General features: G+C 38.9%; 1 protein-coding gene across 3 annotated transcripts in view; it reads left to right on the top strand.

The window, feature by feature from the left end:
* Pcdh15 (protocadherin related 15) overlaps positions 1-26,582 on the top strand; it is a 1,498,824-nt gene that overhangs the window by 562,797 nt on the left and 909,445 nt on the right. For all 3 annotated transcript variants that reach the window (XM_063279549.1, XM_063279552.1, XM_063279553.1), the window contains exon 3: positions 4,217-4,269. The gene's annotated coding sequence lies outside the window, so the exon portion shown is untranslated. The remainder of the gene's footprint in view (positions 1-4,216; positions 4,270-26,582) is intronic.

The following is a 26,582-nucleotide window of genomic DNA, read 5'->3' as shown; positions in this document are numbered from 1 at the left end:
TTTCATGGAATGCTTTTCAAAGGAGGATTGTTACTTAGAGTTGAGCCTCCTTTTCTAATTAGCCTATAAAGCCTCTGAGTGTAGGGGAACCTTCCCAAAGGTAGGAGACCAGCATGTGAGCTCAGGAGTCTGCCGTAGCTCACTTTTATCCTCACACCAGCCAGGTCAGGAAGAGCCTCGCTGCCTACCTTTGACTGTGATTCTTAAATGTTTCCATTTGTCTCCCGCTGATTACTATGCCCTCTCAGGCTACCTTCCCTGGAAATGAAGCTGTTCACCTAATGCTGTGGTTCTTTTTGGAGGAAGCAGCTGGGCACTGGAAAATTTTCATAGAGGTTGTGTGCTAAAATAGTATAAGCCCACAATGTCGGTGCTGACTATTGCATGTAATTCACCATTGGTTATACAGGGTCAAGGGCAGCAAACATACAGATGTGGAGAATAAATCCTATTATGTACATATATATACACATATATGTACATATTCATATATACATATGTATCTTTATATGTGTGTATATAAATATACATATAATCATAATTATATATTATATAAAATTATACATGTATATACATATTCTATTTATATATTATGTATACTATATACATTATACTAAATATATATCATGTATATATACTAATTATATACTAATATATAATACTAATATATAATATAATATATTAGCATATATAGTATATGTGTGTACATCAGTATATAGTATATATAATTTATTAATTATGTTAGTATCTATTGTGTATATTATATATTATATATGATATGGTAGTATATATTATATAGTATATATTTGTATATTATATGATATATATGATAGTATATATAGTAGTACTTTATAGAGTAATATATATTTATTAGTATACGTATATATTGTATGTGCTTTTTTGTATGTACATATGTGAGGGGGGGTGTATGTATGTAGGAATATATATTTTTTCACAATCTCACAAACAAGTGATGTGGTGGCCAGGACCTTCCTCATTCCTTCATTACAAGAAAACAGTAATGTTGTTTCATTTGGTTTTCTTGATATTGAAAACTTTCGGATAGTATTTATCATATTGGGAATATCTTTAGGTTAACATGGCTTCATTTTTTAAATTGAATTAAACTTTAGCATAACATCCACATTATGTAGAGTTATGAGACATAAGTCTTGCCACGATTCTCCCCATTGTTATCTGCAGTTGTTTGTTAAAATAAAAGTTAGGATCTATTCCAAGGATACATTTGTGTTTTTGGAAAAGATAGGACTATTTTAACCTCAAAAGCATCACAGAAGAAACCCATGGAGCATGAATTATCAAATATTTTTGTGTGACGATGAAGAATAAAATCCCTTTGTGCCTTTGGGAACTTCACTCATTTTCATTTACATCACTAATTTACTTAGTGCCTTTGCTAAATAAGCAAAAACACGTTTGTCTCTTTGTTTGTCTTTCCCTACCTTTGCTGTTGTCTTGTGAATGCATGGAGACTGAGCATATATTACTCTCTTATATACGTTTACTCTATATTATTTATTTCTTGACACTGGTACAGTCTAGGAGTTAGCCCTACATGTTCAATTTTTAAAATCTATTTACCAATATGCCTTTAGATACCTGGGCAAAAGCTAGCTATGCCCAGCTGATAGCATCCAAGGTACCCAGCGGATGAATGTCTGCTCCTGAAAACCGTGCAACATCGATAACAACAGCAGAGCGAATTGGTTGCTGTACACAAACTTCAGATTATTTTCTCATAATAAATCACACACTTCAAACAAAGGAAATACATAATTAACAACTGGGAAATGCTCATTAGAGGCTTAGCTAATTGCTAGTTTAAAACACTTCTTTTAATCATATCACACTTAGCAGTCACCTATTCTCTGTGCCTTGGCTAGTTGAGGATTCTTGTGTTCATCATTATCTACTGCAAATAGAGTCTCTGAGGAGATTAAGCACATTAGTCTTTGGATCTAATGAGAAGTTGTTCAGAATTGCTTTAATATTATATCTTACTAGCAAAATAATATTGATAGACTCTTACATTCGCCTATTGCTCTTCTGTGTTCTTGGTCCTGGTTCTGGTCCAGCTGTGGGTTCTGGGCTTTAAATCCAATCAGAACATGGTTGGTTACTCACATGCATGCCAGTGAGCCATGATTGTTTCTTAGGGCACATTTTACCGGGCAGGATGTTGTTGTACCTCACAGAGCTCACAGATCAACAATCAGTGGAGTTTTCCTCTGGTAAAGAGATACTTTAATTACGCACGTATCTCACAAGACTTAGGACTCAATGAGCTTGAACGTATCTTGTCTGTCACCCCCAAAGCACTAGAATTTCAGGTGCACATTCAATAACCTCATCATTGAAAATTATTTAAATGTATATTTAATAATTATTAAATTATTTAATAATATATACTTATATAATAATATATTGTTGAATATAATTCATACAAACATAATTCTTTAATAATATATATTATTTGTATGACATTTTAGCCAAAATGACCACATCTTCTGACTATATCTTTTATTTAAATACACAAAACATGTTTTAATCATGAAGTGGAAATATAAGCTCTCAGATGGTAAATGTGTAAATTTAGAAGGCCATTCTAGTCACTGTTGTTAGCTAAGGAGAAAATAAAGCACCAGTAGATCACAGATGAACATTCACTTTGTACTCACGTAATGAGTAATAAGATATGAAGAGCAAAGGGTGTATAAAAATTCAAATATCTCACGGGAATAGTTTATGCATAAGAATTTAGCATCATCTCGATGTATCAGAATGCAGTTCTTTTCCCCTTTCAATTCTGCTCCTTCCACAAGTAACTATTATGGGTTCACAAGTAAATTGCTTACAGGGGCTTGATTTGCTGAGTTTCACTCATAGAATAATTTCTTGAACGACAACCATCCTTTCAATGACCAAATAGCATCCATGTCTTATTTTAAGTGTTCTGCATGTCCTATGGGCAAAATATTGACTTTCAGGAAACATTCTGTCCCCAGACATGGGCTCAGGCGCCACCCATCCTCCGTTCATCATGAGCGGGCTTTGCTTTATGCTAACATCAGCAAGTCACCTGGACTTACCTGTGTAATCTTATTTTTCTATCCTTTCAAAAACTCCCAAGTCTACTGAGGCTATCATTAGGTTTACAATGAGATTGAACGTGTAATACAATTTATTATGTAAATATTGAGAGCCGTACGTAGTTTTGTGGAAATGGAGAGATGGAGTGAGTTGCTGAAATTACTAGCATATACAAGGAGTCTACAGGGCTGATAGTGAGGATTTCAACTCTTCTCAACAACATTAACTCACCTATCTTGTCCCAAAACCAAAGGGGCAAACCTTATACTTTTGAATAAGTGAAATAAGGAGTTGGACAGATGGCTCAGTGGCTAAGAATACATGCTACTCTTGAAGAGGTCATGACTTTGGTTCTCAGCACCCCATCGAGAAGCTCACAAGTGCTTATAACTGCAGGTCCAGGGCATCTGAAACCTCTGGTCTCTACAGGTACCTACATACGTGTTGGCATATCTACAGACACTCATGCACATACATACAGCTAAAAATAACAAATAAAACTATGAAAATAACATAAAATAAACACACCTATTACTTGGCTCAGAATTTATTTCTATCGTCTTCAAAATATGGCAGTCTGAAATACATTATCCTTTACATTTTTAACAAACCATATAAAGTATATAGTTTACTTTCAATATGTCATTTTATTACCCTGGTAGGGACAATATATCACACAAGTATACATATTGGCCAGTCCTCATAAAAAAAATATTTGGTCAACAAATCTAACCATGCTCCATCATTTCTGAGCTTCTTGTAAAATTTGGAGAATTTCAAATTTCACATGGAACGAGTCCCTGAATATTAGGGCAACTGAAAATAAAAATAAGTGAAAATGACATTTAAACATAAGTAATATGATTCATTATTTCTCTCTCTCTCTCTTTCTTTCTCTCTCTCTCTCTCTCTAACACACACACACACACACACACATACACACAAACACACTGAGTTTCTCTCTGTGGTAATTAGTACAATAACAAAAACATTATAGCTCCACAACTTATGAAAAAATATTTAAGACTCTGTAATCACTCTTCTATTATTTCATAATTCTCCCAGTTTTCAAATGCTTGGACTCAATGGTTTCTTTCGTTTACAGGAATTTGCACTGTCATGCTCTGAATGCCACCGCCCCCAAGCTCTGCAAACAAGGTAAGATTGATTTTATTTTATATTTAGGTAAAAATTTCAAACTTCATTGGTTGCCAAATTGAAGCTGTACCTACGTATTATCTGTTGTCGAATATTGGTGATTGTTGACTGATTAGGACACTGAGATCCCAGTTAAGAACCATCTCCTCTTCCATTGTTCTTGTCAATATCAACTGTGGGAAGCTGAGTAAAAAGTGTTTACAAAGGCTTTGTAGAGAAATGTCATACATAAAGTGTGATACAATGGTTGATTGATCATCTCATCATTTATCATCAATAATCATCTATGTAGAAATGTCTCTCTATTCATTGCCTATCCTTTAACTACCATCAGTGTATCACCTTTCTACATATCATTTATCATTTACTTACATATATATATATATATATCATCTTCTACCCTCAATCAAGGATCTATTAATCCATCATTTATCATTGCCTGTCTGTATAATTTGTCTCTCCAACATTTCTCTTAAAACATCTATCATCTGTCTATCGTATATGTGTGTACCTGGCATTTGTCTCTCTACAGTTATCCAAAAAGAAAGAAAGAAGTCTCATTATAACTTTCATGGTGCTATGAAAAAAATAATCTAAAATTATAGTGCACAGTGTGTTGAGTCTAAAAGCATGACTTTCATATCTTTAAGGGTTTTAATTCCCAGTATTTAGCTGTTGCCTAAATTGGGAAAAATATTGACCTTTATGAAAATGAACTTGGATATTCTGTGACTATAACATAATGCTATATTTTTCTATTTATTGTGCAACATAAAGAGAAAAGTTTTAAGACAAAACATTTGCTACATGCCCCTTTCCGTTTCTGGGGAGACTCATTCTGCCACAGTTTGCTCAGTTCTCTGCTCGAGTCCTTGTTAAAAAGTAAGGAAGGAAAATGGCAGGTAGGAGATGCCACATTTCTGGCCCTGGTGTTTAGGAAGTTGAAGGAGAGGAAGGCTTTAGAAAGGTCTTCTTGAAGTGACAGGTTTCATTACGAATGAAAATTGAATCCATGAAATTGAGCTTCCCTTTTGCATGGGATGCTAGTTGCTCCTCACTCTACATAAATCAAGGGAGAAGCATGAGGCTTAGTTTTTCCAGTCCGGCTTTTGTTGAGTTAGTATTCATCAGAACTTTGAAAAAAAGTAGACATCTGGGCGGAAGAATTTGGAGTCTTTTCAAGTGTTGAGCTTCTCAGCTGTCTCTCTTGTGTTTGCCTGTGGATTTGGTGCGTGTGTCGGAGGGTGGGGAGGAGTGAAATTAGACATGAATGCTTTATGATTATTGATTATATTCCTAAAGGAATACAGAACAGATAACTTCAGAGTTAAATAAAACATAACACTTTTGCATTGTGCCAGCTGTTTTGTTTCTTTAAACATAATGTCCCATGCTGCCGTATATCTTGGGGTTTATTCATTACCAGCACTACGTATGTTTTTTACAAAGCACTAAATACTAGGTATAATTAAAAAAAAATCCCTCGGCCAAATTAATTTGCTTAGTTTCTTCTGATATTTACCTCAAGACAATAGAGATTGAGAATTCTCTTATCTTTGAGTTAATGAATGCAAAAGAAACAAAAATATCTTTCAATTAAATATATACATTCATACACACTCACACACATGCACACTCACATACATACATACATGTGTACATACATACATACAAAGAGAGAAAAGCAATAATTCCTGACCACAGAATGTAATGCTCAGAGGCAAAGCTCTCGTCTCTATGACATTCCTCTGAGATCACCAGTTATGAAACTACGCTGGGGCTGAAATGACTCTGATGCTGACTGTCCTGGCTCTTTAGGTCGTTGCCAGAGTATTCAAAAAGGATCACTTGACACTCAGCTCAAGACTCACTGTCTATCTTTTAGACTCTGCCAGCTATGCCCTCCCATGCCTACTTCCTCCCACTGCTCCAGTGGTGCAGTGGGATGGCCAATCTACAGATGTGAAATAAAATCTACAGAGGGAACCAGCCTGTGCTTTCTTAAACGCTCAGCCCTGATTACTGTCTGTCAGGAGAAGAATGCAGAGCCATGAACGCACACAGACATAGACAGTACCTGCCTATTCGCTCTGCTTTATCGGGATGGGAGAGGATGCACTCTGCTTATTTTTATTGTTCATTCTTGTAATCTGCTCCCCTGTATCTATTTTTATGTATGTCCCACATTTAAAAGATAAAGGGATGTAATTCTGCTTTCTTATCTGCATATTTATTCATGATTCTGCTGTCAGGGTGATGAATATGTATAGATAGTCCATGGCAGGATAGTTTGAGAATGATTGAGACAAGAAAATGCCTCGTATTCTCAGTAGCCGGTAAATGCAAAAGAAATCTGTTGGCCGCATTTGGTATTCTGCTCTTTTAATCAGTGCTCGTAAGAGAGACTTTCGGAACTTTTTTAGAATACTTAAAATGTCTTATTTCTTACCAGCAAGCCCAAAGGACATTAGCCACACACAAAAGCTGACGGTGTTGGCTGTCTTCATTGCTATGAATTTTTAAAATACTGTCTTTCTATATAGTTTGCCTCATTTAGATGTGATTTTTGTTTTCTTTGTGGAATTTGGTTTCTAGTTGTCCATTCCTTGTCTTGGTTTTAACACATAGCTTACGTTCACTAAATCACTCCTTTTATTACACACTGCAAAATAAATAAGTCCAAGGGCAGTTATCTCAAATTTAGAATATACATATACATATACATATACATATACATATACATATACATATACATATACATATACATATATACATATACATATATACATATACATATATACATATACATACATATACACACACACACACACACATATATATATATATATATATAGTTTTTTGGGTCAGTCTAGAATGCTTCTTGATTTAGTATTTTATCTTAAACTTTGTTGGGTCCTTACTTTTATGTCTGTCTTGCCATTGTTACCTTCACATTAGCTTGGGTTGCTCCTAAGACTGACTTTTGGGTTCAGCTCTAGCTACATCAACCATCCTGGGAGGCTCAAAGGAGTCTGGGACGGGAATACAGTACAGCCAACCTGAAATGTGTCCCATTCTGGTCATAAATGCCCCATAGATAGCCACAGATTATTAACTTCTTGTCAGCACCTACTTCGCAAATGGCCTTTATTTTCCAGTAACAATGTGCTGTGTTAGCGTGCCCTCTCCTGCTAGGCATCAAGTTTTAGGTAAAGGGGCCCATGTCCCTGTGAAAGAAACCAAACAAAAGCACACCTGAATCCTAATGTTGCGGATGCTGTGGGCTCAGCAGCGGTAGCTGCCAAGTCATTCACGGATAATTTACTAGAGGAAAATTGTATGCTGTGAGCTAAAGTATTTGACGCTCTACAAATGTTTTCCAGGGCCAGCATAGGGGACTGCTGGGAGAGTGTCGTATGTGACAAGGAACAACAGAGCCTCTGATGTATGCCTTTTCCATGAAATCCTTACCTAGAACACTCTGGATATCAATATGCCTTTCCATCATACTTTGATGTTATAAATACGCATGCTTAGATTTACACGTTTGAAGAGATGTTTACCTATCATTTTGTATAATAAAACACAGCCCACCTAATTTTTCTGTACGTAAATACAGTTTAATCTTTAATCATCATCTCTATTATTTAACTTAATTTTTAGTAATGCTTTTGTGCTTTCAAACAGAAACGTGTGCATGCACACACACACACACACACACACACACACACACACACACCCGTTACACTGTTCAAGTCCAAGTCACCCAGTGTGAACCACTGTGGTAAGAACCAAGGTCCAGTTGCTTCTCTCATACAACGAGCCAAGGATCAACTGTATCGCATTTGGTAGTCTTTATAATAACATGTAGGAAATAGTGGATTAACTAGAAGCACTGGCTATTAAATTTCTCCTCTTCGGTGCCCGTTAGACACAACTTCTAATTTCTTACGAAGTTCCAGGACTTTTCTGTCTTCATGCAGACAACTTAGAAAAGACTGTGTTTTATTTACCATGTCTATGTCCAGACAGTGATTTTCAAGGATGGTTAAATATGATGTACTTGTTTGAATGGGATATTTAAACTGATGGGATTTTTAAATTGACCCCTTCACCCCCAGCAGATGGCTGGTCTAATCTACTCCATTATTTAATGATGTAGACCATCCAGGGCTTATCTAATTCTTGTGTCTTTCAGTGATATTTTTCCCCCTCCTACCTTTTTGCGTTTCTTTGCCCTTAACATTTAAAATTCCAGAAAGGGACAGCTTTCATAATGCTTCTCATTAAGTTTCTCTGGAAATTCAATTTTAAAAATGTGATCTTCTTTAAATGAGGGAAGTATTTTTTCGTATCTTTTTCACCCTCAGATTGTCTTGTTTTCTTTTCCTTTGTGTCTCCTTCATCCATGGGTGGAATATTCCAGATCTTTTTTTTCCCCAATAGCGTTCATGGTTTATTCTGCTCCCCTTTCTTTTTATTTTTGGGATATTTTGTGTGCAGCTCTTCCTTGCTTTTCATTGCCATATGTCATGCACCACCTTCCAACGCCTTTTACCAGTGGCCTTGATTCTCCCATGTTTTCTCCCTGGTCACACTAACCCTTAGGAAGTCGTGTACTCCTCCAACAGGTCACCGTAACTTGTTGGCAAAATTAGACCCTAGAGCTGCGGGAGACTCAAAAAATTCTTCCATATGTGTTAAGAAGAACCCAACATTTTCTTGAGTCTCTGTATTTTATCACCTACATGGAATAAATAGGTAGGAAAGCCACTTTAATTGTTTAGCCAGTTGGGAGGGTTTCAGTCTCTCTAAGACTAAACATAATTCAGTCTTTCATTGACCCCTTCATCAGGCTTATGCCCCTACCAATCAAAAATTATGTCTAGGTAGAGGTGCCTGTGTACATTGGGTATGGGAATAGGATACCCTTATATGACATTACTAAAACCTCAAAATATTGTAGATGGTGTGCGACATTAGTCCCTCCACCCACTGTCTTCTTTTCCACAAGATACGACTTTGTTTGTTCTTCTAACCCATGCCATCCACGGAAAGACTCTCTGTGTTTTGCCATCTTGGTTAGGGGTACAGTACTCTCCCACAGTGTGATGATGTCCCCGGGGCTGTGATGGATGAGGCCTGTGATGGATGAGACCTGTGATGAATGAGACCTTTACAGCTACCAGTCCACGCCAAAAAATCCTGTTCTGAGCCACTCATTCACTATATTCTCCATGATGTCCAATAAGTGTAAGGGCTCAAAACTACCAAGAAGAAAGTAAGTTGAGAACGTCGCTCTTCCTGACAGTAACAAACTTATGTAAGCTGAGGCTTCGGAGGTCTCAGAGGTAGATTAGGTATGAAACGAGGCACCGGCCGTTGATGACGTCACCCTCATTTGCATGTTTTTCTTCTCTAAGCATTGTTTGCTCGCTTGACGGTTCTCTCTGACTTTTCGCCTCACACGTATGTCATGCTGAGAGACACCAAGCTTTTCTTGCTCCTCACTCTCAGTCACGGGTCGCAGCTCTTACAAACTGCTGGATCTGAGGTCGTACAGGCTGTTTCACTCGTGCAAACCGTGTGGAAACCAAAACACTCTCAGCGACCTGACTCAAATACAGTTGACTCCCAGGCCCGGATAGATGCCTTATTCCTTATAAGCTGAAAAATCTGTTGTTAGTTCCGAGAGCAAGCATTCCCTTTAACATGCATTCCAATGTGATGTCCTAAGTGGATTAGGAAAGAAGGTCCGGTACGCAGTAACATGTGAGAAGCTGAGAAGCTTACAATTTTCAACCGCCATTTGAATATTCTGAAATGTTAGAATTGTATTTCTCTGTATTGTGATGCGCTGATCTCAAACTGACTGTGTCCCTCTAATGTGGAGTGGCTCCCCTCAGACAGTTTCTCCAAATCAGCCTCCCTCTTTGTCTCTTCTTCCTTTTCCTAGGAGGCAAGGGTTTCACAGTATATATCCTGTGATGTGTGTGTGTGTGTGTGTGTGTGTGTGTGTGTGTGTGTGTGTTTCAAAGCAATGGGACAATGGTAGGTACATACTAGTTGTAAATATACTAGTGTGGTTGTAAACACCAAAAGCAACTGGCAGGTAAGTCAGGCCAACTAGAGTATGCTATGGGATGACAGGGAATATACAGGTATTTGCTGGTTAACCCCAAAGGTATCTGGCATAGTGGGCTGTCTCCTACCTATCTTAGGGTCTCTTTAAGTGTTCTAATCTTTTGTCAACTTCCTGAGAATCTGTGGAAGTCAGACACTCTATCTAAGGGAGGTTTTCTTCCAATAAACGATAGAGAACCAACAGCCCAACACTTCCCTCCAATCTTCTCGCCATCTTTATGTTAATCAGCAAAATTCCTTGGAAGGTTCAGTTCACTGTTGTCATTCAGAGAGTTTTGCATTATTATAAAACTCGTGGTACTTTACATTTTATTTAATATGTGTGCTTTGCCACTGTTTTGACTTTAGCCATCTACGTAAATGTTTGTAACTGTAACATACCTGATAGTTCTCGGATAATTCTGACTTATTACTGAGTCTATTACGCTGTTTAAGTATGTTCAGCAAAGAGATGGTTTTCTTTCTTGTTTCATACTCATTTAAAGTTTGCATCATGTCTCAAACTCACTGGCCCATGGGCAGTACAGTTTTAATTTTGAATTTCTTTGCTAAAAGAGATAAATACAATTATATTTAAAATCAAAGAGGGCTCTTACTGCCAAGCCTAGAGTGTGCCTTCAATGTGGAGTATTGAATATATGGATCTTTCTTTTGATTTTATGTATTCTGTCCATCCAAAGAGGTTTAGGAAGACAAATGTTTTTACAAGGAACTTTTCCAGTTTTAATCAGGCATTTTATAAGATAAAGGCATAAAAATTGCATGACCTTCGAACAATGACCTTTTCTTGAAGGTACTGAGTGCTTTGGACCTGGAGTAAAATACACTCTTTCCTCCCTGTAGATGTGAACATTGAAACTTTAGGATGTAATTACGAACGATCATTACTGATTATCATTTTCTAGTCTAAATATAGTAAGGAGGCAGGAGAGAGGGCTTGGTGGTTTAGAGCACTTGCTGCTTTTGCAGAGGACCTGGGTTTAGTTCCTGGCACTGACATTCGTCATGTTGCAACTACTTGTAACTCCTGTTCCTGGAGATGCGATGCCCTCTTCTGGCCTCTGTGGGCATCTGCATGCACATGGTGCCCAGACATACTTACGCACACATATGCCAGTATTAAATAAGTAAAATCTTCTTTAAAGAAAAAATAAGCATTCACTCAGTGCACTTAATATATCAAAGCTTATCTAATCTACCTTGTCTCATTCACCTCCTGAAATTATTGAGACAATTTTCTATGGCCCCTCAGGATGATAGGTAAGGAACTATTTCAGAATTCTTTTCTATTTGGTCATTATTAAATTAATGGTAACCTGAGCATACTAGTGTGGGGCGAGTTCTTGCTCCCATATTAGGTTAATCATTGTGCTTGTTAGTTTTTCTCTGCTTGGCACAAACCTAGGTATGCCTGGGAAAAGAGTCGCATTTCCTTGATTGCTGATTCATATGTGATAACTGCCTCAGACTCAGACTACAATGAGTAGTACCAATCCTGGCAGATGAGCCCGGGCTGTGTTTATAAGGTTTCTAAGCAAGCCAAGTAGAACAGCCTAGTAAGCAGCACTCCTCCATGGCCTCTTCTTCAGTTTCTGCCCGTAAGTTCCTTGAGCTCTTGCCATGGCTTCCCTTGATGACTGTGTATAACTTGGAAGAGGCTATATACTCTTTTCTCCCTTAGTTGTATTGGGTAATGATAGTCTATCATAGCAATAGAAGCTCTGATTAAGACACATTCGCAGGAAGTTGACGAAAGATGAGAACACTTAAAGAGACCCTAAGATAGGTAGGAGACAGTCCACTATACCAGATGCCTTTGGGGTTAACCAGCAAATACCTGTATATTCCCTGTCATCACGTAGCATACTCTAGTTGGCCTGACATACCTGCCAGTTACTTTTGGAGTTTACAGCCACACTAGTATTATTACAACTAGTCTGTACCTACCATTGTCCAACTGCCATCCTAAAGAATCCAGCAGAACAAGCACATTTTGTTCTCCACGTATGAAGAACGTGTAGTCACAACTGAGGCAGGAAAACTGTTGCCGCACAGACATCTGTCTGCACCAAGGATCGTGACCTTCCAATTTTATTTTCCTGACAATTAACTGCCGTAATATTAAAAATATGGGAGTTACCAAATTTGGAGAGTCATTAATTCTTTAGCGAGTCGGGTCACTGGTGCATGTTACACGCAACTGGACGAGTTTCCAATATAGATGGATGCTAATATATAGGGCTCTGTGAAGTAAATCACCACCGGTAGGTAACACAGCTCATAAACATTTAATAAGACGGGCCATGTTGGAATTGTAGCGCAGGATGCAATTAAAAGGATTCAAATCAGTGTAATCATCAAAGGAAACGAGGCTATCAATTTGAGAGTCGGGGTTGTGGGAAGAGTTGGAGAGGAAGGGACGTGGTAGGCTCTGGGGAAAGTGACACAATAATATTTTGATTAAAAATATAAAACCAGTAAATAAAAACGTAAAAAGGATTCAGATTAGGCTAGGATGTAAGTGTTATTGTTAACATCCAAACTATACATATTGAGAGTGTTTGGGCAATCTCTTAAAATGCGATGATAAATCGAGCCTGCGGTTTTCTAGGAAGAACTGAAGAGGCGCTTAACCCAGGCAGGTATGTGATGGAAACAGGGACCTGACAAGAAGTTCAGCAACATCGAGGGAGGCAGCTTAGATCCACCTGGAGGTTTCACTGAGTAAAGCGACTCTGTTGGTTTCTACGGCCCATCGACACAACCCATCTCACGGAAGAGATGGGATCATTCGACCTGAGCGATCAAATGTGGCGATTTGCCTATGAGATTTAGAGTTTGAGCAGAATTGGATTTGCTCCAGAATTGTAAATAAGACTCCTTGCCCACTGACTTTCTGCTTGGCTCACTCAGAGATGCTCGTAGGTCCCTCTGCCTCTCCATATTCTCTTTCATGGGACCCGGGGAATTCTGCTAACGGTACTACACTCTAAACTAGCATGCGTGAAGCAACGTGCGTCGTGATTTAAAAACAGAGATGGTTTTGTTCTTTTAAAGATTTGTTCTTTAGTCAGTGGTGTGACGGGCGATAAGTACATGTAGGCTTTCCGGTTCAGAGACCGGAAAAGGAAGTTTGATCCCAAGGCCCTGGAGTGACAGACACTCATGAGCAGCCTAGATAGGACTACTTGGAACTGATTTCCAGACCCTTGCAAGAAGAGTATCTTTTCTTAACTGCTAAGCCATTTCTCCAGCTTCAAAACAGATCAGGCATTTAAGAGTCTTGCCTATGAGGTGTGTATATTTATGCTCTTGATTGATTTATGATTTTGACACTTTACTTATTTATTTTGTGCGCGTGTGTTTCTTTCTGCATGGGGGCAGGATGGGCTGTTCTGTGTCAAGCCATTCATGCAGAGGTGAGTGGACAGTTTTGGGGCATCGTTTCGTGCCTCTTACCCGGTTGAAGCAGGGGTCCTCTTCTTGTGTTGGTCACTGTACAGATTACTCCAAGTTACCTGTAAGTGATTCTCCTGTCCACACGTCCCATCTGCTCATAGGAATTCTAGGCTTACAACCGTAGCTAGCTTTTTACCTGAGCTTGGGATAAAATCCAGAGGATGGACCTTGTGTCTCAGTGACTTGAGGTGCCAGGGAGGTTGGTACCAAGAGGTGACATCCCCCTAATCAAAAGTAAAGAGGAAGGGGAGGCATGTGAGGGGAGAATGAGAGGAGAGTGGGAACTGCCAGCAGGATGTAAACTGAATAAACTAGTTAAAGGAAAAATTCAGTGCTCATAATGCTATTCCTTCAATGTACTGTGATATCTCCATAGCCTCTATTCTACCAATTTAAGTGTAGAAGTTAAAATAACATGCTGGTGCACACACAACATATATACTTCACAGCCGCTAATCTTTTTCATTGCTTTAAATCACTGACAGGTTCATTTTATCCATAAAGATCTGCTTCAGAAAGTAAAGATAATGCAGGAAAAAGGTGAAGTTGCATTTACTGTAGTTAGTTTGTCACAAGGCACCTGGGTCACTGCCATAAATAACCAAAATTGTCTACCAACTTTTGGGAGTCTTTTTTGGGTGTAGAAGTCTAAAAATCATGGGTTTGATATTTTTCTTAGGTCAATGACTACTCATTGAGAAAATATTGAAAGAGTTGAAAGGGCTTGCAACCCCAAAGGAACAGCAAATGCCAACCAACCAGAACTCCCAGGGACTAAACCACTACCCAAAGACTACACATGGACTGACCCATGGCTCTAGATGCCTATGTAGCAGAAGATGGCCTTGTTGGGCACCCATGGGAGGAGAAGTTCTTGGTCCTGCCAAGTTTGGACCCTCCAGTGTAGGGGAATATTATGAGGGGGAGAAGGGGGAGTGGTTGGGGAGGAGAACGCCCTTATAGAAGAGGAGGATGGGGATGGGATGGGGGCTTTTGTTTGGGAAACCTGAATAGGGAACAACATTTGAAATGGAAATGAAAAAATCCAATAAAACAAAAGAAAGCATAATCCTATTATGACAAATAAATTGGGGATTGCGGATTGTTTCAGAATGCTCCAGAAATGAGAGAGAGAGGGAGAGAGGGAGAGAGAGAGAGAGAGAGAGAGAGAGAGAGAGAGAGAGAGAGAGAGAGAGAGAGACTCTTTCTTTTCTCAGGTTAAAACTCAGCTTAAAGAAGTTGTATCAATGCTGAAAGCCAGTTTCATTAAAAAATAATAAAAATAAAGTATGAGCACAGTATCGTTCTGTGAAGGGAAAGACACCGGGTCACTTTTCTTGTTGACTTCTTCATTACAACATCCATAAGAGTTCCATTTAGCTTTTAGATTACCTGTCTGGTGATCACAGTACCGAAGACCAAGCTACATAGTGTGTGTCATTGAACTGCAATTTTGCACTTAATTTCACATTAAATCTAACTAGAAGGGAGGAAGGAAAAGAGAGAGGAGGTTGTGGATGGGTATGTGTTCAGTTGCTGACTGTGTGTACGCAGAGTGACTTACCTCAGTCCAGCGTGTTGGAGGAAATGTATAACGGAGACACTCCCAGCTGTGTAATAATAGATATATAGCTGAAGTTGCCAAGGGGAAACCACACAGTAATTCTCATTTTATTAGCAGAACATTATCAGTTGTTTAGTTCTTCTTGTCCATAGGAGCTGATTCATTGGGAGGAGAAACACTCAGATATTTCTTTTATCCACCAGATGGGTAATGTGGAATAGTGAGGTGTCAGATATTCCTTGAGAAAGAACATGGTATCCATGTTAAGGTGACACATATGGCAAAGATAAACATATATAATGCTCGTGGCAGTCTGTAGTTGCTTTTAAATTGTGTTACTGGTCTGTGAATTATCTTTGTTCTTAGTTCTATGGGAAAGAACCGGAAATGGTCTTTTCTATTACTTCTCTGGTTCTTTGTCACAGTAATTTTTTTCCTTCACATTTCTGCTTTTATCTTGAAATTTGCTTGCTATAAACACTCATAAAAATATTACAAATCTTTGTGTTCTTCTGGTGCAGCACTTGTTTTCTTGTTTTCTTGCTGATGTCAATGAATTCTTCTAGAACGATTTAGATGTGGTAGTGTTACATTATATGGTGCTTTTTTTTTAAAGCCTATATTCTTCATTTATTTTTTTAGGTAAACTTTTAAAAATTCTTCAAATGGTCTCTGTCAAGATTTCAATGACCCCCAGCTTAAAGCAATCAAAGCCAAATAATTTGTCTATTCCCATCTTGAAACACCGAAAATCATGTGCTATTCTAAGTACAGGACAGTTACTAATCTAGCACATTCGACTACTGTGAACCCAGCAATCATGTTTTTGACTTATCAATGTAACTATTAAATACTGTTGATTATTCTTTTAGTTATCACATCAATAATAATTGGCTACAAAGCTTTGAATAAAACAATCCATGAATGCTTTTAAAGGGTTGCTCTTGTGAGGAAGAGAATCAATACACACACACACACACACACACACACACACACACACACACACACATATATATATATATATAAAATTATTAGAGCTATTAGGGCAAATAAGGAAAGCAAATAGAGAATAATTATATATAAAATTGAAGAAGCAATCCTTCATCTTAAACCCAGTATAATTGAACCATGGATCATTTTGCTGTACTTAAGAACAGTGCAATAAAAAGTAAAATAACACAATTAATATGCAAATAGTAGGATTTGGCTTTCGCCCTCAGATCAACAGAGTCCTAGCTGTTTTAAAGTTATATTACACTGGGAAACTGTGGCATTCATGAAAGCGAAAATGCTTACATTAACCATGTCCTTGTATCCTATGGTCCTATCAACTCATTAAAGCCAGACTCTCTCTCAAAATCCTTTGAGATGTGAAGTGTTAAAGGCCAGAAAAGACACTGACTCAAGCTGTGGAAAGTTTGTATTGTCAGACCCTAGACTTTAGGAATTGAATATGTCCATGGATGTCCACAAGTAGAATGCATCCAACAGAGTAATGATATGCATTATAGCCTCCTCTGAATTATAAGGTCAAATATGGATTGGTGTGTTGATTTAACATCTACTTTTTCCTTCTATTGTTTTCATCAGTAGCCTTGGTTTTGAGATTTTTTTTATTGGCTATTCATTTACATTTCAAATATTATCCCCTTTCCAGGTTTCCCCTCAAGAAACACCCTATCCCATCCTCCCTCCCCCTGCTTCTATGAGGGTGCTCTCCCACCCACACACCCACTCACTCCTACCTCTCAACCCTGTCATTCCCTTATACTGGGGCATGGAGCCTTCCCAGGACAAAGCACCTCTCCTCCCATCGACATCCTACAAGGCCATCCTCTGCTACATATGCAGCTGGAGCCATGGGTCGCTTCATGTGTACTCTTTGGTTGGTGATTTATTCCCTGGGAGCTCTGCAGGCATCTGGTTGGTGTTACATCGAGCAGTTCACTTACCTGACATTTAAAATGCTTAATATTCTAAGACATGTAAATCCATACACACACACACACACACACACACACACACACACACACCTGTTTTTCACACCCTCAGAATATATTGTTTAAAACTGTTGTGTTTTTCTCTAAAGTTGGAAAACCCAAAGTTAAGCTATGAATGTAATAAGGAAGTTGGCCTGAGTCCTGAGTGTGAACTTGTACCATTGCTATTACACAGAAAATGTCTCTTAATGTTGCCTCACTTTAATCCAAGAAAGGGGTAAATCAGATCCCGTAGACTGCAGTGTCTCCTTAGTTTTGAATACAGTAGACCTTTCCCAAGTAAAAAAAATTAAAATCAGAAACCAATAAAGAAACAAATTCTACTAGAAAAGACCACATCTTACTTATGATCTAGAGTTATCCAATCATTACACAACAAAACCATATTTCTACTTTAATTTTGATTATATGTTTTACAATACATCAATACTATTTTATTGACCGAGATATGATGAAAGTTATGGGTAGGAAAAATCCTTGAAATGTATTCTTCTTATTAGGCCGGAGAGATTGCTCAGTGGTTAAGAGCACTGACTGCTCTTCCAGAGGTCCTGAGTTCAAATCCCAGCAACCACATGGTGGCTCACAACCATCTGTAATGGGATCTGATGTCCTCTTCTGGTGCGTCTGAAGACAGCTACAGTGTACTTATATATAATAAATAAATAAACTTTAAAAATATGTATGCTATTACATTATACTAATATCATTCCCTTCCAATTTTGTGATCAGTGATGAATTTCCATGGAATGTTAGTGACGAAGTCTCTCAAAGACACTCAACCCCCAGTTTCATAATCTTCCATCCCAAATGACATTTTTCATAGGTGATTACCTAATGACATATAAATATATGGAGTCAAATGCTTCTGAGAAAGCTGTCTTTCCTGCAAGATCTCTCCTGACATTCAAGTACAAAGTTTAGAATGGAGACACTTTCATCCCTTTCAAATTGCCTGAAGAGGCTTTTTCTCCCCAAACTTAAATTATATTTCAGAATATTTGGGCTAAACTCTAAGAATATATACATTTGGATTATTCAGCCAATAAAGGGAGTTGGTAGGAATGTATTCTAAATGCCTCATTTCTGGAAGGGTAATGAAATAAAAATGATAGAAGCTTTGAAATCGGTTCTGCTTTCATTAAGAAATAATACTTTGAGATACGTATTTATTGGAAAACCTTTAATCAAAAGGGGCTTAAGTACTGTTAAAGGGCATGGTTTGCTTTAGCAGTATAAGCCAGGATTTATTCAAAGTATACCTGTTGACTTCAGCTATTCCTGGGTAAGATTAGATGATAATAAGACCAGGCCGTATTACGTTACGTGACACTGTTTCTCAGTAGTCCTGAACAAGCACCTACTCACCCTTGTTGGAGTGTCTTTCCAGATAGCTTACCTAAGACCAGTTAGCCTCTTCCAGGAAGCTCTGCTCATCTCTTTCTGCAAGACAATCCCACTAGTCTTAGAGTGTAGCTCAGCAAGCTTATTGTTTAAATATGCTTAGAGAGAAAGTGATCTAGTAAACCTGGTCAACTTCATTGACTTCCTGGGCCCATGAAGTTGTTTGTTTCCTGGGCTTAAGGAGTTTCACTGTGGATTGGACTGTTTCATTTTCTCTTAAAATGACCTCTTGCTTCACCTCACTTTTAACGTCTTTTCTTGTTTTTACATCCTCTTTGACATCCTGTGCCTGAAGGAGTTTCCCTCTACAATGGAAGGTTTTCGTATAGAAGCAGCTGTTGTACAGTGGTCTAGAACGCAGGACCACTTGATATGAGACCCATAGCACCAACTTAGGACGTATCCTACTGAGGAAATCTCCCAGGACCATCATTTGACCATTGGGATTCTGTGGGTTCTTTTTCATCTCACCCAAAGCAAATTACAAAATAACAAATAACAAATGGCAACCGACAAAGTCAAGTTGTCTGGAAGCCCTTAGACCAGCCCTATTCATGGCTGGATAACAATGGTTTTCAAACTCACTTTCCAACCTTCAGCTCGCATAGAACTAACTGCCTGTAGCATCAAGTGAGCACTGGATTACATGCATTTGCTTAATGCAATGGTTCTATCAGCTCTTGAGAATTTTGATTTAAGATTTAAAAGAAGCAGAAGAACAACGACATCATCATCATCATCATCAACAACAACAACAACAAAAGTCTATACATCCTAATTACTTAAATTCATTTCCATCCGTTTTCTTCTGAAAATCAACATTATTAAAAGTTTTCAAAATACAAAGATAATATTTCACAAGGAAGATGATTCTGAATTTACAGATTGTTCAGGGGAATGTCTTGCCCTTTGAGTGGCAGACAACAATTAACTGTTCTTTATCTCACTACTTTCTTGAGGCTCTAATGAGAAATTTAGTTAAGTTTTACAACTTCTTTTTTCAAGTTTTTAGTACAGAGATCTGCGTGTGTGTGTGTGTGTGTGTGTGTGTGTGTGTGCGTGCATATTCACTTGTATATATACAGATGTGCAAGCACACATATTCAGAAGTATACATGGGTATATTTGAATGTGTGTGTGTACCTGTGGCAGCCACAGACCACTCAGGTTTCATACCTCAGACACCTTCCTACTTGGTTTGCAAGAGACAGGCTCTCTCATTGACCTGGAACTCACTAATCTGGTTTCCTTGACTCTCTAGGGATCCAGTTGTCTCTGCCTGGCCATTGTAGGATAATGGCTGTGTTCCACCATGCTGATATTCTCTGGGGTTCTGGGAATCGAACTTACGTCTTCATGCTAGCATGGCACGCAGTTCATCTTTTCTCGCTAGCCATCATTTTTTTTTTTTTTTTGTTTTCTGTCAACCTCTGTGGGCTCATAAAAAAAATGAGTAACAAACAAAACTGGGAAGAAGTAGATGTTTTCTATGTTTTTGTGCTATGTTAAAAAAATTCGTCAAAGGAGCTGCTCCTAGGATATTTCTGAAGGTAAAAAAAAAAGCAAAAGTCACTGTTAATGCAAGTGATTGTAGCCCAAGAATGTGGATTCAGGTGACCTGATAAGACACTACCAGGGTAGAAGCAGTTACATCAATTTCCATAGTCACAAAACAAAATGGAGTCATAGATGAAGTCAGTTAGCAGACACATTAGTTGGGATATTAGGAAGAGATATTGGGAAAGACAGCCAATAGGGGAAATCTCCTCAGTAGGTCTCAAATGTTGGTCACTGATGTCATTCTTTAGATTTGGGAGTTGCTGGGAGCTATTGACCTGGTATAAATACTGTTATGAATATACACTAAATTACTTATATTTAAAACAATGTTAAGTCAGGCACAAATGGGGACAATGAATGGTGATTAGGAGGGATAATGATAGTTCAGGATAATTTTGCTCTGTGTCTCCAACATCCTAGCACTCTCCAGTCATGAACTTCTAATTAATCAGCCTTGTAGGACCTCCAACCTAGATAGGATTGTGTTTCTAGAAACTTCAGTACATCCTCACCATATCCATTCCAAATATTTTACGTAGCTTAAAGTCTGTTTCTCAATCCTATTACTTAGATATGAGGTCCTTTCATTCCTGCTCGATATATATGATTCATTTTTCATGCTAGAATAAAATGTGAGCCTATAGGGTTCAGTATCAAGTAATGCAGATTCAATCATTCAAGAAATAATGCCAGGTGCAGAATAGGCCTTTTGACCCTGACCATAGGAGGGGGAAAAACAGAAAAGAAACCTCACTTACAGGCCCCAACTTAGTAAGAAATTTAAAAATGTTTTTTTAAGTACACGTCAACACTACATTATCAGTATTATTTAAGTTTGACTCAGAACATTTCTTTTTTTTAAGATTTATTTATTTTATGTATATAAATACACTGCCCTGTCTTTAGACACACCCAAAGAGGGTATCACTTTGCATTACAGATGGTTGTGATATCAGCAGTTAAGAGCACTGACTGCTCTTCTACAGGTCCTGAGTTCAATTCCCAGCAACAAGCACATGATAACTAAGAATATTCCTCTAAAATAATTTTCAGAAAATATTTAAAGGCAATGAAAGTGTGAAACTTTAGGACAAAAGTACTGCTAATTGACTGCGATTTCAAATTGTTCTGATTAATTATTCTTGGTAACTTGTAACAACAGATGCTGCCCATCTGTTTGTGTAGGTAAGACATAGTCTCCATGTTACCTGAATGAGAATCTCTCCAACACCAGACAATGTAACCGTTAATTACAGTGCTTTATTTACTAAGTTCCTTGGAAGGCTTGCATTAGAGATCCAAATTTGTTCTGCTCCAAAGTTTGTCTCCAACTGAAGGAAAGGCCATTCAGAGCCTGTCGCACCTGGGGATCCAGCCCATATACATGCAGCCACCAAACTCAGATAATATTGCTGATGCCAAGAGGTGCATGCTGACAGGAGCCTGATATAGCTGTCCCCTGACAGACTCTGCCAGAGCCTAACAAATACAGAGGTGAATGCTCACAGCCAACCACTGAACTGAGAATGGGGTCCCTATTGGAGGAGTTAGAGAAAGGACTGGAGGAGCTGAAGGGGCTTGCAACCCCATAAGAACAACAATATCAACCATCCAGATCTCTCAGGGACTAAACCACTACCCAAAGACTACACACGGACAGACCCATGGCTCCAGCTGCATATGTAGCAGAGGATGGTCTTGTTGAACACTAGTGGGAGGAGAAGCCCTTGGTTCTGCCAAGGCTCAATGCCTCAGTGTAGTGGAATGTCAGGGCAGGGAGGCAGGAAGGGGTGGTTGGTTGGGTGTAGGAACACCCTCATAGAAGAAGGGGGGGGGATAGGATTGGGGGGTGTATGGATGGTAAACTGGGAAAGGGGATAACATTTGAAATGAAAATTTAAAAATCCAATAAATAAATTAAAAAGAAATCCAGATTTGGTAAGTAAGAAATAAGATGGCTTAAAACATTAAAACATAAGTACAAGAGTTAAACTGAGAGCAAAACACTTGTGCTTTCTACACCATAGTTGAGGTAGAATAGCTGATCGCTCTGTCAGTGCTGCGACCAGATGTGCACTCTAATATCTAAACTCAAGACCCGTTGGTTTTCTGTTTGAACTTAAATAAAAATCTTAGATCTTAAACAAAAGAATGTATTAAATACTGCTACAGAAGATCTCTGTAGAAACCTCCTGCACAAGCCTTAAGGCTCAGAGAAGGCAACCCTCCTCCTCCCATTTCCTGCCTTCCATAGGGGAGGTAGGCCTGCCTGTCATGCCTTTTTAATTCTTAGAGACCCCACTGAGCAGTTCCTCAAGTCTCCTGCTAAGTTTCTGAACCCACAGGACAACCAACTATGAACTCATTTTTACCCTGGAGAAAGACCAAACGTATCAAAGCTATGTAAAACCATCACAGATGGTCAAGGGCCTTTTAAAAGTTCAAAAAAATGCTAGAAGTCAAGGCCATATTGAAATTCAACCCTGCCTATGTATATCCATCTAGAATTCCAACGGAGATTTTCTCTCAGATATAAAATATCTGTGAGAGCCTATTATTCATTTTTTGTATAAAAATCAATCCATGAAAGTATATAATATGTTCCATATCAACAAGAACTTAGCCACGTGACTTAAAATATAAATTATAAAATATAAATTCGCCTTCTTTTGCCTGTTAACAGTTCCCATCCATGCCTCGTGCATATAACTGTTTCTAAACCCCAGCAGGTACCTTCCAGGTTCCTTAGATTCATAAGCTATATTTCACACATTTCAGACTGTAAATATTATTTCAAATTTCAAATTTCAACTTGTAAGAAAGAAAGGGGGAAAAATAACCTTTAGCTTTTCTCCATTATGGGATAAAACTTTTCAGTTTGTCTATCAGGAAAAGGGATCACATTGCCGTTTTTTTATTGGTTATTTTATTTATTTTACATTTCAAATGTTATCTCCTTCCTGGTTTCCCCTCTACAAACCCCCATCCCATCCCCCCACCCCATCTTTCTATGAGGGTGCTCCCCCACCCATCCATCCACTCTTGCCTCACCTCCCTAGCCTTCCCCTATGCAGGGCTATCAAACCTTCACAGGAGTGGAGCAGAGACTGAAGGAAAGGCCATCCAGAGACTGCCCCACCTGGGGATCCATCCCATATGCAGACACCAAACCCAGAAGCCATTGCTAATGCCAAGAAGTGCTTGCTGATAGGATGCATGCACTGACTTAACTGTCTCCTGAGAGGCTCTGCTAGAGTCTGACAAATACAGAAGTGGATGCTGACAGCCAACCATTGGACTGAGAATGGGGTCCCCAATGGAGGAGTTAGAGAAAGGACTGAAGGAGGTGAAGGGGTTTGCAACGCCATAGGAAGAACGATATCAATCAACCAGACAACTCCTCCCAACCCCCAACCCCCACCCCCAGAGCTCCCAAGGACTAACCCCCAACCACCAACCACTTTTTTTTCTTTTCCCTGGTCTAGACATCACTCAAGTTGATTTTGTTTTTATGTTCCATCCATTTACCTGAAAATTTCATGATTTTAGTTTTTCTTTTTTTCTTTCTTTTTTTTTTTATTAACTTGAGTATTTCTTATATACATTTCGAGTGTTATTCCCTTTCCCGGTTTCCCGGCAAACATCCCCCTCCCCCCTCCCCTTCCTTATGGGTGTTCCCCTCCCAAACCTCCCCCCATTGCCGCCCTCCCCGCAACAATCTAGTTCACTGGGGGTTCAGTCTTAGCAGGACCCAGGGCTTCCCCTTCCACTGGTGCTCTTACTAGGATATTCATTGCTACCTATGAGGTCAGAGTCCAGGGTCAGTCCATGTATAGTCTTTAGATAGTGGCTTAGTCCCTGGAAGCTCTGGTTGCTTGACATTGTTGTACATATGGGGTCTCGAGCCCCTTCAAGCTCTCCCAGTTCTTTCTCTGATTCCTTCAACGAGGGTCCTATTCTCAATTCAGTGGTTTGCTGCTGGCATTCGCCTCTGTATTTGCTGTATTCTGGCTGTGTCTCTCGGGAGAGATCTACATCCAGCTCCTGTTGGCCTGCACTTCTTTGCTTCATCCATCTTGTCTAATTGGATGGCTGTATATGTATGGGCCTCATGTGGGGCAGGCTCTGAATGGGTGTTCCTTCTCTGTCTGTTTTAATCTTTGCCTCTCCCTTCCCTGCCAAGGGTATTCTTGTTCCCCTTTTAAAGAAGGAGTGAAGCATTCACATTTTGATCATCCGTCTTGAGTTTCATTTGTTCTAGGCATCTAGGGTAATTCAAGCATTTGGGCTAATAGCCACTTATCAATGAGTGCATACCAAGTGTGTTTTTCTGTTATTGGGTTACCTCACTCAGGATGATATTTTCCAGTTCCAACCATTTGCCTATGAATTTCATAAAGTCATTGTTTTTGATAGCTGAGTAATATTCCATTGTGTAGATGTTCCACATTTTCTGTATCCATTCCTCTGTTGAAGGGCATCTGGGTTCTTTCCAGCTTCTGGCTATTATAAATAAGGCTGTGATGAACATAGTGGAGCACGTGTCTTTTTTATATGTTGGGGCATCTTGTGGGTATATGCCCAAGAGAGGTATAGCTGGATCCTCAGGCAGTTCAATGTCCAGTTTTCTGAGGAACCTCCAGACTGATTTCCAGAATGGTTGTACCAGTCTGCAACCCCACCAACAATGGAGGAGTGTTCCTCTTTCTCCACATCCTCGCCAGCATCTGCTGTCACCTGAGTTTTTGATCTTAGCCAATCGCACTCGTGTGAGGTGAAATCTCAGGGTTGTTTTGATTTGCATTTCCCTTATGACTAAAGATGTTGAACATTTCTTTAGGTGTTTCTTGGCCATTCGGCATTCCTCACCTGTGAATTCTTTGTTTAGCTCTGAATCCCATTTTTTAATAGGGTTATTTGTCTCCCTGCGGTCTAACTTCTTGAGTTCTTTGTATATTTTGGATATAAGGCCTCTATCTGTTGTAGGATTGGTAAAGATCTTTTCCCAATCTGTTGGTTGCCGTTTTGTCCTAACCACAGTGTCCTTTGCCTTACAGAAGCTTTGCAGTTTTACGAGATCCCATTTGTCGATTCTTGATCTTAGAGCATAAGCCATTGGTATTTTGTTCAGGAAATTTTTTCCCGTGCCCATGTGTTTCAGATGCTTCCCTAGTTTTTCTTCTATTAGTTTGGGTGTATCTGGTTTGATGTGGAGGTCCTTGATCCACTTGGACTTAAGCTTTGTACAGGGTGATAAGCAGGAATCAATCTGCATTCTTCTACATGTTCCTCCAGTTGAACCAGCACCATTTGCTAAAAATGCTATCTTTTTTCCATTTGAACCACCAACCATTTTTAAAAAATTCAGTGACCTTTGGAAGCCAGAAGAGGGCATCAGATTCCCTAGAGCCAAAGTTAAAGGCAGTAGTGTGCTGCCCTGGGTAGATGCTGGGTGTCCTCTGACAGTGCTCTTAGCTACTGAACCAGCTATCCAGTTCCCCATCCGTCAAGATATATTGGCCGCACTTTTCTGAAAGATACATCTTATTAAAACATCTGATGGAATTTGTCCGCTCGTAGGAATAGAATGCAAAGAAACTAGATTGTTTAGAGAATTTCAGAAAAGTTCAATTTAACTATTTTTGAGATTAAAATATAATTACATCCTGTCTCCTTTCCCTTGCGTCCAAGAGGGCCCTCCCATAATCCTTCCTCACTCTTTCAAACCCATGGCTTCTTTTTCACTAACCGTTGTTACATGTATAGGATGAATATGTCTATGTATAATACAGATATATATTCCTAAATATAGCCTTCTCGGTCTCTATAATATGCATACATATACATGCATACATGTTTTCACAGAGAAGTTCTTTTGATGATGCTTGTCTGTGGGTGTAAGCACATATATTTACAGTGTAGTTAGGGATTATATTTGTTTAGTGAGGTGGTGGTTATAGGGGCTCCCCAATGATACATGACTTCACTATCCGTGTGTAACTGGCTGTATGACAAGGCATGACTTCTCTTTTTACTGAAGTGGTCTTAGGTCCAATTAGGGACCTTTGGTTACTGACAAGATATGTGTACCGCGGGTCTACCCTTCAGGTTTTCATCCCAGTTTGCTCATCGGTGTCCAAGGGTGCTATAGGTATGCAAAGCTGGTCTTTGCATTTTACTTT

The sequence above is a fragment of the Rattus norvegicus genome, chromosome 20 (assembly GCF_036323735.1).
Source record: "Rattus norvegicus strain BN/NHsdMcwi chromosome 20, GRCr8, whole genome shotgun sequence".
Taxonomy (NCBI): domain Eukaryota; kingdom Metazoa; phylum Chordata; class Mammalia; order Rodentia; family Muridae; genus Rattus; species Rattus norvegicus.
Note: the sequence above shows the minus strand (reverse complement) of the source record. Positions and strands in the feature narration are given on the sequence as shown.